Source organism: Eschrichtius robustus, chromosome 4, assembly GCF_028021215.1.
Source record: "Eschrichtius robustus isolate mEscRob2 chromosome 4, mEscRob2.pri, whole genome shotgun sequence".
In the NCBI taxonomy this organism is placed as follows: Eukaryota; Metazoa; Chordata; class Mammalia; order Artiodactyla; family Eschrichtiidae; genus Eschrichtius; species Eschrichtius robustus.
The window spans coordinates 58,698,857-58,712,400 of record NC_090827.1 but is presented as its reverse complement, the minus strand read 5'-3'; positions in this window follow the sequence as shown (position 1 = coordinate 58,712,400).

Genomic DNA, 13,544 nt, shown 5'->3' with positions numbered 1-13,544 from the left:
AAATATTTATTAAGCCACAAATTTTAAATGGCAGAGCACAGATAATTGCATGGTTGGACTATTTCCACTTTTATTTTCTCCATCATCCTTTCCTAGAATGCAAAACTCAGTAATTGATTCCAGCCCAGTGAGTTGTTTGGATGTCCATGCTGCTTCAATTCAGAGGTTTCACTTGGCTTTCTCTGTGCTTAGTAACTGAACATCAACCTCATTGGTGATAAGAAATGAACTGTGATTTGATATGATTACAGTGAGCCATGTTTACTTTGTGTGTATATATAAGGCTTCTCAACTTGCTTGGACTTTTACATGGCAAACAAGTTTTACATTTTTTCCCTTTAGTGCCAAGCGAAGATTATTTGTGTCTGAATGGAAAGGAAAAATATTTTAGTTAAAAATAACTTTACCCAGGAGAAAGGATTCTGAGAAGATAGAAGAGTAGGGGGCACCAGGAATCTGTCTCCCACTTAGATAACAACTGCACTGGCAGAATCTGTCTGATGTAACTATATTGGAATTCTGGGGTTTGTAGAAGAGTTACACTTCCAGGGGAAGACTTAGAAGGTAAATTTTGATTAATTTTGGTCATTTTTAGCTTTTAGCACACTAGCATCTGCCCACCCCCTACCCCCATGGCAGACAGCTGTGCATGTGTTCCTAGAGCAGCTTTCCCACAGCTTGCAGTAGCCAGGATGAGCAAAAAGGACCTTGTCCTCCAAATATTGAACATCTGTGCTTTGATTGCTGATTGCTACTTCTGATCACAGAGGTTCAGACAATATCTTATAAGCAACTACTTTAAATGTAAACGGATTTACATTTGTCCATGTAAACTATCCAATCAAAAGACAGAGGTTGGCAGAATGTACAAAAATGCATGACTCAACTATTTGCTGTCTACAAGAGACTCACTTGAGATCCAAAGACAAAAAACAGGTTGAAAATGAAAGGATGGAAAAAGATATTCCATGTAAATAGTAACCAAAAGAGAGCTAGAATGGCTATATTAAGAACAGACAGAATAGACTTTAAATCAAAAATGTTTACAAGAGATAAGGACATTATATATTAATAAAAGTTTCAATATAGCAAGAAGATATAACAATTATAAACATACACATACCTAATGACAGACCAACAAAATATATGAAACAAAAACTGGCAGAATTGAAGAGAGAAATAGACAGTTCTACAATAATAGTTGGAGATTTCAGTACTGCTCTCACAATAATGAGAGACAGAAGATAAGTAAGGAAAAGAGGACTTAACACAATAAACCAACTAGATCTAACAGACGTATACAGAACACTCTACCCAACAACAGCATACACATTCTTCTTAATGCATATGGGACATTTTCCAGGATAGACCATAAGTTAGGTCATAAATTAAGTCTCAATAGATTAAAAAAGATAGATATCATAAAAAATATCTTCTCTGACCACAATGAGATGAAATTAGATATCAATACCATAAAGAAAACTGGAAAATTCACAAAATTGTGCAAATTAAACAGCACATTTTAAACAATCAATGGATCAAAGAAGAAATCACAAGGGAAATTAGAAAATAATTAGAGACAAATGAAAAATGAAAACACAACATACGAAAACTTATGGGACACAGCAAAAGTGGTGCTAAGGGGCAAAATTATAGCTATAAAATTTTTTGCATCCATGTATGATTTTAATTAAATTCTCCTAATACCCCAGTAGGTTAGTCATTAAAAAAAAATTTTTTTAATTTAAAAGATCTCAAATCAACAAACTAACTTTAAACTTAAGGAACAAACTAAATTCAAAGCTAGCGAAGGGATGCAAATAAAAAGAGCAGAGATAAACAGTATAGAGAATAGAAAAATAATGGAGAAAATTAATGAAACCAAAAGTTGGCTCTTCGAAAAGATTTTTTAAAAATGACAAATCTTTAGCTACATGGACTAAGGAAAAAAAGAGAAGACAAAAATACAAAAGTCAGAAATGAAAATGGGGGGGGGCTTCCCTGGTGGCGCAGTGGTTGAGAGTCTGCCTGCCGATGCAGGGGACGCGGGTTTGAGCCCTGGTCTGGGAAGATCCCACATGCCGCGGAGCAATTGGGCCCGTGAGCCACAACTACCAAGCCTGCGCGTCTGGAGCCTGTGCTCTGCAACAAGAGAGGCCACGACAGTGAGAGGCCTGTGCACAGCGATGAAGAGTGGCCCCCGCTCGCTGCAACTGGAGAAAGCCCTTGCACAGAAACTAAGACCCAACACAGCCAAAAAAAAAAAAAAAAAAATTAAAAAAGAATAAAAACCAAGTTTAAAAAAAAAAAAGAAATGAAAATGGGGACACTACTATCAATATTACAGAAATAAAAAGGATTGTAAGAGTGCTATAAACAATTATACACCAAAAAAAGGATCACTTAGATAAAATGGACAAATTAACAGAAATACAAAACCTACCAACTCTAGAAAATCTGAATAGACACATAATTAGTAAGGAGATTGAATCAGTAATCAAAAATCTCCTGACAAAGAAAATCCCTGGACCTGATGGCCTCAATGGTGAATTCTGCCAAACATTTAAAAAACGAATACTAATGCTTCTCAAACTTTTGCAAAAAATTGAAGAGGAGGGAACATATCCTAACTCATTCTGTGAGGCCATCATAACCCTGATACCAAAGCCAGATAAAGACACCACAAGGAAACTACACAAATTTCTTTATGAATATTGATTTTAAAATACTCAACAAAATACTAACAAACAGAATTCAGCAGCATATTAAAAGGATCATACACCATGACCAAGTGGGATTTATTCCTCAAATGCAGAGATGGTTTAACATAAGAAAATTGATCAATATAATAGGCCACATCAATACAATGAAGGGGGAAAAAACACATGATCATCTCAATTGCAGAAAAAGCATGTGACAAAATTCAACACCCTTTCATGATAAAAAACAGTCAACAAAATAGGAATAGAGGGAAACTACCTCCATATAATTAAAGCCATATATGAAAGACCCACAGAAAACATATACTCAATAGGGAAAGACCGAAAGCTTTTTCTCTAAGATCAGGAACAAGGCAAGGATGTCTGCTTTTGCCACTTCTAGTCAACATAGTACTGGAAATTCTAGTCAGAGTAATTAGGCAAGAAAAATAAATAAAAGGCATCCAAATTAGAAAGGAAGAGTTAAAATTATCTGTTTGCAGATGATATGATCTTTTGTGTAGAAATCCTAAAGACTCCACAAAAAAAGCTCTTAGAACTAGTAGATGAATTCATCAAAGTAGCAGGATAAAAAATCAACACACAAACATCAATTGCATTTCTATACATGAGCAATGAAATGTCTGAAAGGGAACTTACAAAAACAATTTCATTTATATAGCATCAGAAAGAATAAAATGCCTAGGAATTAACTTAATCAAGGAGGTGAAAGACTTATACAATAAAAACTATGAAACATTGCTGAAAAAAATTAAAGACAAATAAATGAAAACACATCCCATGTTCATGGATTAGAAGTCTTAATATTATGAAATTTTCAATAATGCCCAAAGCAATCTACTGATTCAATGCAATCCCTATCAAAATCCCAATGATGCTTTTTTCAGAAATAGAAAAAACCAATCCTAAAATTCATATAGACTCTCAAGGGACCCTGAATAGCCAAAACAATCCTGAAAAGAAGAACACAACTAGAGGACTCACACATCTTGATTCAAAACTTATCACAAAGCTACAGTAATCAAAACACTGTGGTACAGGTATAAAAGACATGTAGATCAATGGAAAAGAATAGAGAGCCCAGAAATAATAATTGCATATATGGCCAAATTATTTTCAACAAGAGTGTCAAGACCATTCAGTGGAGAAAGGACAGTCTTTTCAAAAATACTGCTGGGAATACTGGATATCCACATGCAAAAAAAAAAAAGAAGTTGGAACTTTACCCAACACCATATACAAAAGTTAACTCAAAATGGATCAAACACCTCAATGTAAGACCTAAAGCTATAAAACTTTTAGAAGAAACCACAGTGTAAAAGTTTCACAACATTGGATTTTATTTCTTAGATATGACACCAAAGGCACAGGTAACAAAAGAAAAAACTAGACAAATTAGACCTTATCAAAATGAAAAGCTTTTTGCATAAGAGGACACTATCAACAGAATAAAAAAAAACAATCCACAGAATGGGAGAAAATATTTGCAAATCACATATCTGACAAAGGATTAATAGCCAGGATATATAAAGAACTCCTAAACTCAACAAAAAAAGAACAAACCACCCAATCTAAAATGGGCAAAGGGCTTGACTTTGACTAGACATTTCTCCAAAGAAAATATACAAATGGCAATAAGCTCATGAGAAGATGCTCAATATCACTGATAACTACGGAAATGCAAATCAAATGTACAATGAGATACCACCACATTTTTTAAACTAAAAAATACAAGTTTAATAGCCCTATGACAATAGTTTTTTAAGAAACAGAACCATCTGCATGCTACAAATATTTCTTCATTGATATTAACATTACTCTGACAACTATACAACTAAACTGATCTGAGGAATTTTAATTGAATCATTTTATGTTACATTTTCTCGTCGATACTGTCCAAACGTGGTACTGTTTTTTTTCCATTGTTTTTTCTTCTCTGTTTTCTTTTAAGTGAATCCCTATATCTGAGAATTATATCCACCCATTAAGGTGACTACTATCAAAAAACAGAAAATAACAAGTGTTGGTGAGGATATGGGGAAATTGCAACACTTGTGTACTATTGGTGAGAACGTCAAATGGTATGGCTGCTGTGGAAAATAATATGACAGTCTTTCAAAAAATTAAAAATAGAATTATCATATGATTTAGCAATTTCACTTCTGGGCATAAACGCAAATGAATTGAAAAAAAAAGTCTCAAAGAGATATTTTTACACCCCTGTTCATAGCAGCATTATTCACTGTGGCTAAAACATGAAAGCAACCCAAGTGTCCACTGACAAATGAACAGATAAGTAAAATGTGGTATATACATTCAATGGAATATTATTCAGCTTTAAAAAGGAGGGAAATTCTGAAATATACTACAACATGAATGAACCTTGAGGACATCATGCTAAGTAAAATAAGCCAGTCACACACAAAAAGCGAATACATAATGATTCCACTTATATCCACTTATATGAGGTACTTAGAATAGTCGAAATCGTAAAGACAGAAAGTATAATGGTGGTTTTCTGGGGTCAGGGGGAGGATAGTATGGGGAATTATTATTTAATAGGTATAGTTTCAGTTTTACAAGATCAAAAGAGTTACAGGATGGATGGTAGTGATGGCTGCACAACAATGTGAATGTATTTAATACCACTGAACCATATACTTTAAAATGGTTAAGATGGTAAATTTTATGTTATATGTATTTTACCACATTAAAAGAAGAAGAAAAAAAAACCCTTCCCAACGTATAATTACTTGATACCAATCAATAAAATTAACTTTTTAGAAAATTTAATTTTTACCAGCTTTAAAACTCAATGAATATGGAGAACAGTAAGGAGTTTCCTTAAAAAACTAAAAACAGAGTTGTCAAATGAGCCAGGAATCCCACTTCTGGGCATATATCTGGAGAAAACCATAATTCAAAAAGATACATGCACCCCAGTGTTCATTCCAGCACTATTTACAATAGCCAAGACATGGAAGCAACCTAAATGTCCATCGACAGAGGAATGGATAAAGAAGATGTGGTACATATATACAGTGGAATATTACTCAGCCATAAAAAAAGAATGAAATAATGCCATTTACAGCAACATGGATGGACCTAGAAATTATCATACTAAGTCAGACAGAGAAAGACAAATATCATATGATATCACATATGTGAAATCTAAAAAAAATGATACAAATGAACTTATTTACAAAACAGAAATAGACCCACAGATGTAGGAAAAAAACTTATGGTTACCAAAGGGGAAAGGGGGGGAAATGTGGAATTTGGGATTAACAAGTATACACTACTGTATATAAAATAGAGAAACAACAAGGACCTACTGTATCACACAGGGAACTATATTCAATATTTTGAAATAACCTATAATAGAAAAGAATCTGAAAAAGAATATATATACATATATGTATAACTGAATCACTTTGCTGTATATCTGAAACACTGTAAATCAACTATATTTCAATATAAAAATAAAAATTAATAAAAACTTCAATGAGTAAAAGTACTGGTATCAGAGAAGACTGTTCTCTGCTTCTCTTGTTAGAAAATACATTTTCAATGTTCTCCAAAGTTTGTCATGATCTGACCCAAAAAATGCAAGCTTTTAATATTTTCAATTCTGCATTTTTCTCTTTGTATAATTGAAATATCAGAACTTAGTTTTCTTTTTAAAAGCAATGATTGCTCCCCAAATTCATTGAATTTTAACTCATTTTCCATCTATAAAAATGATACAAGTTATGGGCAGGCTCATTTTTCACTGAAGTGATTAAGATGAATTATTCATGTAGTTAGAATGAGAGGTAGGGTAATATTTGTTAAAAAGGATTTAAGTCCTAGAATTAACATTGCTGTTTGAGCCACAGGTTTGAAGAAGAGGGGCTATGGCAAAAAAAATCAAAAAAACCACATCAACCTAATGTAAGTTGTAGATTCATCCTTGCAGATGTACTATGGTTTTGAGTTACACTCACAGTATATCAACAGGAAATTATTTGGATGTCTATCATCTTATGACTGAGAAGACAAATAGGGAAAATGTGTTTACTTTTTGCACACAGTTCCCAAGACTGGTAACATAAAGTTCCTGTAAATTTTCATTTCCAAAAAGTTTATTTATTTATTTGTTGAAAATTTCTTCTCATAGCTATAGAAGTGTTTCATTTATTGGTAGCCAATTAAGCTTGAATCTAAGGATCAACACATGAATGAAGTGTTTTTGACCATCTTTGAGCATCTGGGTTTGCTAGTTTACTTGGAGGCACATTATTTTAAGTTCTGCCTTGGATGCCATTTTGCTATTTACTAGTCAATGAGTGTTGCTTCCTTGAGTTTCTCCGATCTGGCTCTTGCAGATAGTCGGCAAGGAAGATACATTGCATAAAAGAATAGTTTCTTGGGTTCAGGCATGAGGGGCTGGGTGGAGACCAACCGGAGGCAAAGGGTTCAGGCCAGGATGCTTTGGTAGGAAGGGGAGTCAAGCTCTGTTCTGAATTCCTACCTCCGTTGCCAAAGCTGTTATCATGTCATTTCAACCAATCAAATGGCTCCTTTAGTTTTTGTTTCTTGTTCTTTTATCAACCTGTATATCTGCTCATTATTATAGCCTCAGCGTCAATAGTGTGAACTTAAGCGTGGTAAGGAACATCACTAGTTACTGAAATATCACAAACTCTGTGAGATACAGCAAATTTTAACTACAGAGTTTGTACTCTTTTGACATTGAGACAGGCTTTCTTCTAAATTTTGACATATAATAATTGTTTCCAGGCATATTTGCTATTTATCAGGCTGCCTGGTCTTAGAGGGATAGGCCATGCCCAGCAGAGAACAGGAAATATACAGCAGAGGAGAGTTTGTCATGGGGAAACGTACCTGAAGAGTAGCTTGATGGAGTGTCAGACTTCAATATTGTATTGTCTCCTTGGTCCAGTGAGTCCTTTCCAAAATGATCCAAAATGAATATATGTGACCACCAATCTTTGGGAGATAGGAGAGAAGATATTATGGTCATTCCTTGCTTCTAAGCGAGTCCAGTTTGTATGATCATTGAAACACAGCAATTACCTTTTTAACACTGGGAGCTTTTAAGAACTTTGGCAAATACTAGACTCCAGCATGAGGTCCCTAAAATCCTAGGGAATAGTAAAGCTGTTGTGATGGACACACACCAGTTCAATGAAAGATTTGTTATCTCAGCTGCTAAAGCGCTATTGGCAGACAGTAGGGTGACCAGCTATTCTGGTTTGCCTGGGATTTTTCAGTGCTGAAATCTGGATAGTCCTGGGAAATCTGGGATAGTTGGTCACCTTATGAGACAGCTTTTTAGCTGTCAGGACCTTCGGCAATTGTCTCCGGTGTAGAGATCCATCTAGCATAAGGATGTCCCTTCCCAGCATGGCTCACATCCCATGACTGATCTGTGAGGGCATATACAGGCCTGGCCATCTGCCCCCAACTCAGGGCATCTCTGAAGAACATTCTAGTTCCAGAGCTTCCCAGTGGGATCATCTGAGGCTGGTCCTCAGCCTGTATCACAGCTAGACCTCTTCCTCCTCTCAATCTTGCTTCTTCCCCCTGCCTTCCATACTTTTAGATCTCAAGGGTGTTTCTTAATAAATATCCTGGATGTTAAACTCCATCTCTGAGTTTGCTTCCCAGGGAACTCAAAGTGTACAGTGGCCCATGATCTAGGCTTCAAACAGAAGAGTGTATGAGTTTATTAGCATTTACAGTTTTCTCATAAGTAAGCTCAAATATGGTTTCTTTGCTTTTGCCTGGAATGATGGGAATGCCTTGATAACAGTGATTCTCTTGAGTTGACCAGAAGCCATGATTAGTAATTATATATTTTCTCATTTATTTTCCATTTAAGTGTTTAAATGTGGTTTTATACACATATTTTAAAACCTGTACTCTATAGGTAGGGTGAATATTTAATACAAGAAGTCCTTGAATTACCAGGTACTTTCGGATGACAGTTGGTCAGACAAGGTGACGTAATGTGACTAACTCAAGCTAATTTCAGTTTGTGATTTTTTGTGGGGAATGGGAATGGCTGAATACTTTGCAGAAGCCATCTGCTAAAGCCTTTTGCTTTTTTTTTTTAGGTAATATTGCCCATTTTTTTAATAGTTAAAAATGTTTTAATGAATTAAATGATACACTAGAAAATATTTGCTTAAAACCAAATGTATTAAAAGAGGGTCAGAGGAACAAAATAGTCATGAGACAGAAAGAAAAAGAATTTCAAAATAATTGATGTGATTCCAGCCACATCAGTAATTATACTTACAATCTAATTAACAGCAGAGACTGTCTGGATGAAAAACAACAATATCCAGCTATATGTTGTCTACAGGAAATATACTTTAGATTCAAAGGTACAAATTGAAAATAAAAAGATAGAGAAAACCATACCATTCACACATCAACCAAGAGACAGCTGATGTGACTATATATCATACAAAATAGACTTTAGGACAACAATGTTACTAAGGCAAACGAAGGACATTTGGGGATGATATACAGGTCAATTACACCTAACAACAGAACCCTAAAATACGTGAAGCAAAATCTGACAGAATTGAAGGGAGAAATAGAAAATTCAACAATAGTAGTCGGAAACTTCAATATCCTACTTTATATAATGGATAAAACAATTAGGTAGAATGCCAGCAAGGGCATAGTAGAACAATACTGTAAACCAACAAGACCTAACATGTACAGAACACTGCACCTAAAACATTACAATACATATTCTTCTCAAGAACTCATGGAACACTCTCCAGAATAGATCACATATTAGACCATTAAACAAACCTTTATACACAGTAAAGGACCGAAATATTACAAAAGAATGTTATCTTTTTAAAAAAATTTTTATTGGGATATAGTTGATTTACAATGTTGTGTTAGTTTCTGCTGTACAGCAAAGTGAATCAGTTATACATGTATATATATCCACTCTTTTTTAGATTCTTTTCCCATATAGGTCATTAGAGAGTATTGAGTAGAATTCCCTGTGCTATACAGTAGGTTCTTATTAGTTATCTATTTTATATATAGTGGTGTGTACACGTCAATTCCAATCTCCCAAAGAATGGTATCTTGCTTTGGCTCTTCTGGCTGCTATAGTTATCTCAGGTTTGTAAAATAGATAACAGTAAACTCTACCTCGTGGTCTTTCAGCTGCTGCCACTGCTGTTCATCCCCTTCCCTTGGTAGTAATTCCCAGTTCAAATTCCTGAGAGAAAACCTGACCTGTCACATGGCCTGGCATGAAAAGGTGAGCTGTATCAATATCTAGGCCTTGGATTGGTGGCCCTTGCTTTGGGTGTCCACCTTTGTCTACTTAGTTGGCCATGTGATCCCAAGTATGATCACCTAAAGCTGCCCATTCATCATGGGCTGTAAGTAGGCAGGTATTGACTGACATTTCCAGTGGGTGAATCCAGTACATGGTTTGAATTTTTTCTCTAATCGTAATTAAGTTCCAACTTGAGACATGGCCTGAATTTTAAAAGCATATATCCATTTGGCTACATACCCTGGCCAAATTGAAGGTTTAAAAGATACTTTCAAATGAGGAATGTAGCACATTTTGAAATAAATATACAAAGCATTATTCCAATGAAAGATGATGCTGGTACCGTGACTCCTCTCCCCAGTTCGGTACTGAAATAACTTAGAAGGGAGTAGTAGACAAGACTTTCTTTAGTGTTTGGAATCATAGAAACTTAGAAAATCTTATTGAACTCATGATACTTACAACACAAAGGGAAGTAAGCAAGTAGGCTTGTGCTTCCCCTATCATGAAAGAAGGAAATTGAATCTTCTCTAATGCCCTATGATTAGGGCCAAACCTGATGGTAAAATGTGACCTAAAATTCACATACCAGCTCCTTAAATTCTATTTTAAAAAAATCGTAAGATACTCTAGGCAGAAAGAAGTAAGAAAGAGCAAAAAAATATCCCGAAGCAACTGATTGAAAATAATTATGCAAATATGTAACAATACAAGGTTTTTACTTTAAGGTAATAATGTTAGTTCCTGGGCAGAGAATGAGAGAAAGTGAGGAAATAAAATTTCTGTCTTGAATTCTTTCCAATTTGGCATGTATATTAGATGTCTTTAGGAACACTTTAGAAGAAGTCTCTATAGCATTGGGCCTCTGCAACATTAAATCATTAATACTGTTTTTCAAATAATATTTCTCATTACAGTTTTTAGTCTGTCCAGTTTCAGATAGTTCTCACTTCCCATAACAAATGTAGCCTGGCAAAACTGACTGTACAAAAAAAATTCCATTTTCTTTGCTATAACAAATGATCCTATGATGGGCAATCTTCTTCTTAGGGAGGAAAAGAACCTCCAAAATTGAAGCATAACATTTTGGTGATAAATGTAGAGGTTAATGGAGAGGTTAGATTCATGGCATAAGGGACATTATGGTCCCAGTAATGCTCTTCAACTGGTACTTTCCCTAAAACTAGGATCCTCCTTTACCTAACCCCTCTGTTTTTCTCTCCAGAGGCAATTTTTTCTGTGCTTGGGTATTCATTGGTCCACAAGTGCAGCTCTAGTAACATTGTAGGTAGATTCCAACAATAGGACCTTGATTTTCTCCGTCTCTGGTCTCACTATTTACTGCTTTTTAGTTGAAACTCTTATTTCTCACCTCGGTTACTGCAAAGCCTCCTTGAATAATCTTCCTGCTGCTGTCAGAATGGTCTAGCATGGGGGAATGGTCCTTCAGTGGCGTGGATGCCACCCACTTCAACATTCTCAGCTCTCACTCCTTACACTTGCTCTAGCTACATTAGACATCTTGTAGTTCAAATGTGTCATTCAGGTTCCCTAGGGGCTGTGGCATATCCTGCCTTGACCTGGTGTTTCTCAATGTTGTCCATGGACCCCTGTGTATCAGCCAGGATCCCAGCAGAAACAGGTGGGAATTTGAGGTGAATTGAAAAAAAGCAATATTTATTAGGGTGTGGACAGGTATAGAGAAGCCACATGGATAAAGTAATATTCTGGTGTGGCACTAATATTGGCCTTAGGCTGGAAGGGGAGATGGGAGGGAACACTTATCAGAACCTGGAGACAGAAAGGGTCAGCAAAACCCCAGGTGGCAATTCTGCAGGGGGAGCTGAGAACAAAGTCACCTCCCCTCAATCTCCTCCTTTCCATCCCCTCCTTCTTTACAGCCTTCCTGAGTGCTCACCTTTGCCTGAACCCCACTGGGAACCACAGGGCAAAGAAGCTTCCTGATGCAGTCCTTGGTGGTCTGCCCTGCAGGGCACAGGGTGACCAAGTGTGGAATGTCGCTTGGGAAAGTAAATAGAAAATATTCAGAGTGCCCTGTATCATAGAGTCGCCCTGCAGGACTTGATGAGGAAGCAGCTTGCTGAGGCCCACCGTGCCTGCTAAATCAGAATCCCTGTTATTGGAGCCCAGGAATCTGCATGTGGCAGAGACAGTGAGTCATCCACTGAAGAGCTTTGACCCACTTTCATAGTGTAGAGTAGAGGCTGGAAGTGACTGTGCACTCAGGAACTACTTTGTAGCTAGATGAAGCCAAATGACACCTTTTTGCTAATGGAATGTTAGTAGGAGTGTGTGAATTTCACTATTCTCTTTCCCCTGCTTATTCAGATACAAAGAACTCAGAGGCCCTACAGCACAGTAGAACCACAAAATGAAAGCATCATCAAGAGAAAAGCAACCCACCAACTATGGGAACACAAGAAATGAACTTTGAAAGAAAATGTCATTATAAAACATATTAAACATTAACAAAATTAGAGAGAATAATGAATCACATTTACCCATCATCCAAACTGAACAATTATCAAGATTTTCCATCTTAGCTTAACTATCCCTTTTGTCTTTTTCTTTGCTGAAGTAGTTCAAAGTAAGTACCAGGCATTGTGTCATTTCTCCTTTGCCTACTTAAGTATGCAGCTCTTAGAAAGAATGTATTCTTACTTAACCACAATACTGGATGATACCTAATAAAATTATTAATAATTCTTTGGCATCAGCTACAGAGTCCACATTTCACATTTGGTTATTGTGTTTCTTGCATATACTGTTGACCCTTTTCCCAACTTTTCCCTGTTGTCTTTTTGCAGAAAATGAGTCAGTTCCTCAGAATGTTCCCCAGTCTGGATTCATCTGCTTCCTTGTGCTGGTGTCACTTAACTTATTCCTCTATCCTTGTACTTCCTGTAAATAAAAGGTCACACTAGAGACTCTAGATTCAGGTTCAACTTTTCTGGGAAAGGACACTTTATAGTGTTAAATGCTGTTCTGTTTGGTAAAAATGCAGAGTATTAGAGTCATGTTAGCTATTGTAGCAAACAGCCCCAAGGAATCCAATGGACCTTGCAGTTGAAAATGACCTAACTTGGAATGTCCTCTTCCCTCTTCTGGAGTCTTATCTCTTGGAACTCAGCTTAGGAGAGTTCCTCAGCTTTATGAGAAACTTACTAACACCTCCCCTTCTCTAGTGTAGACTAGTATTATTTACTACAAAGCCTTTTGCGTGTTTCTATTCTAGCATTCACTTATCTCACATTAATGACATATTTGCTAATATGACAAGATGGAACTCTTATTTTTGCTGAGAGCCAAAAAGCAACCAACCCCACAATCCAAAATGTTACCAGGTGTTGTATTTGCCTATGCAGAACTTCCAAAGGAGTTGGTTGGAAACAAGTTGTATCCCCTGGCTATATCCAGGCCATAGAAGTGAGAATTAAGAATTGAGTCAAGAAATTGGAATCTAGAAAAACAGAGGATTTCTT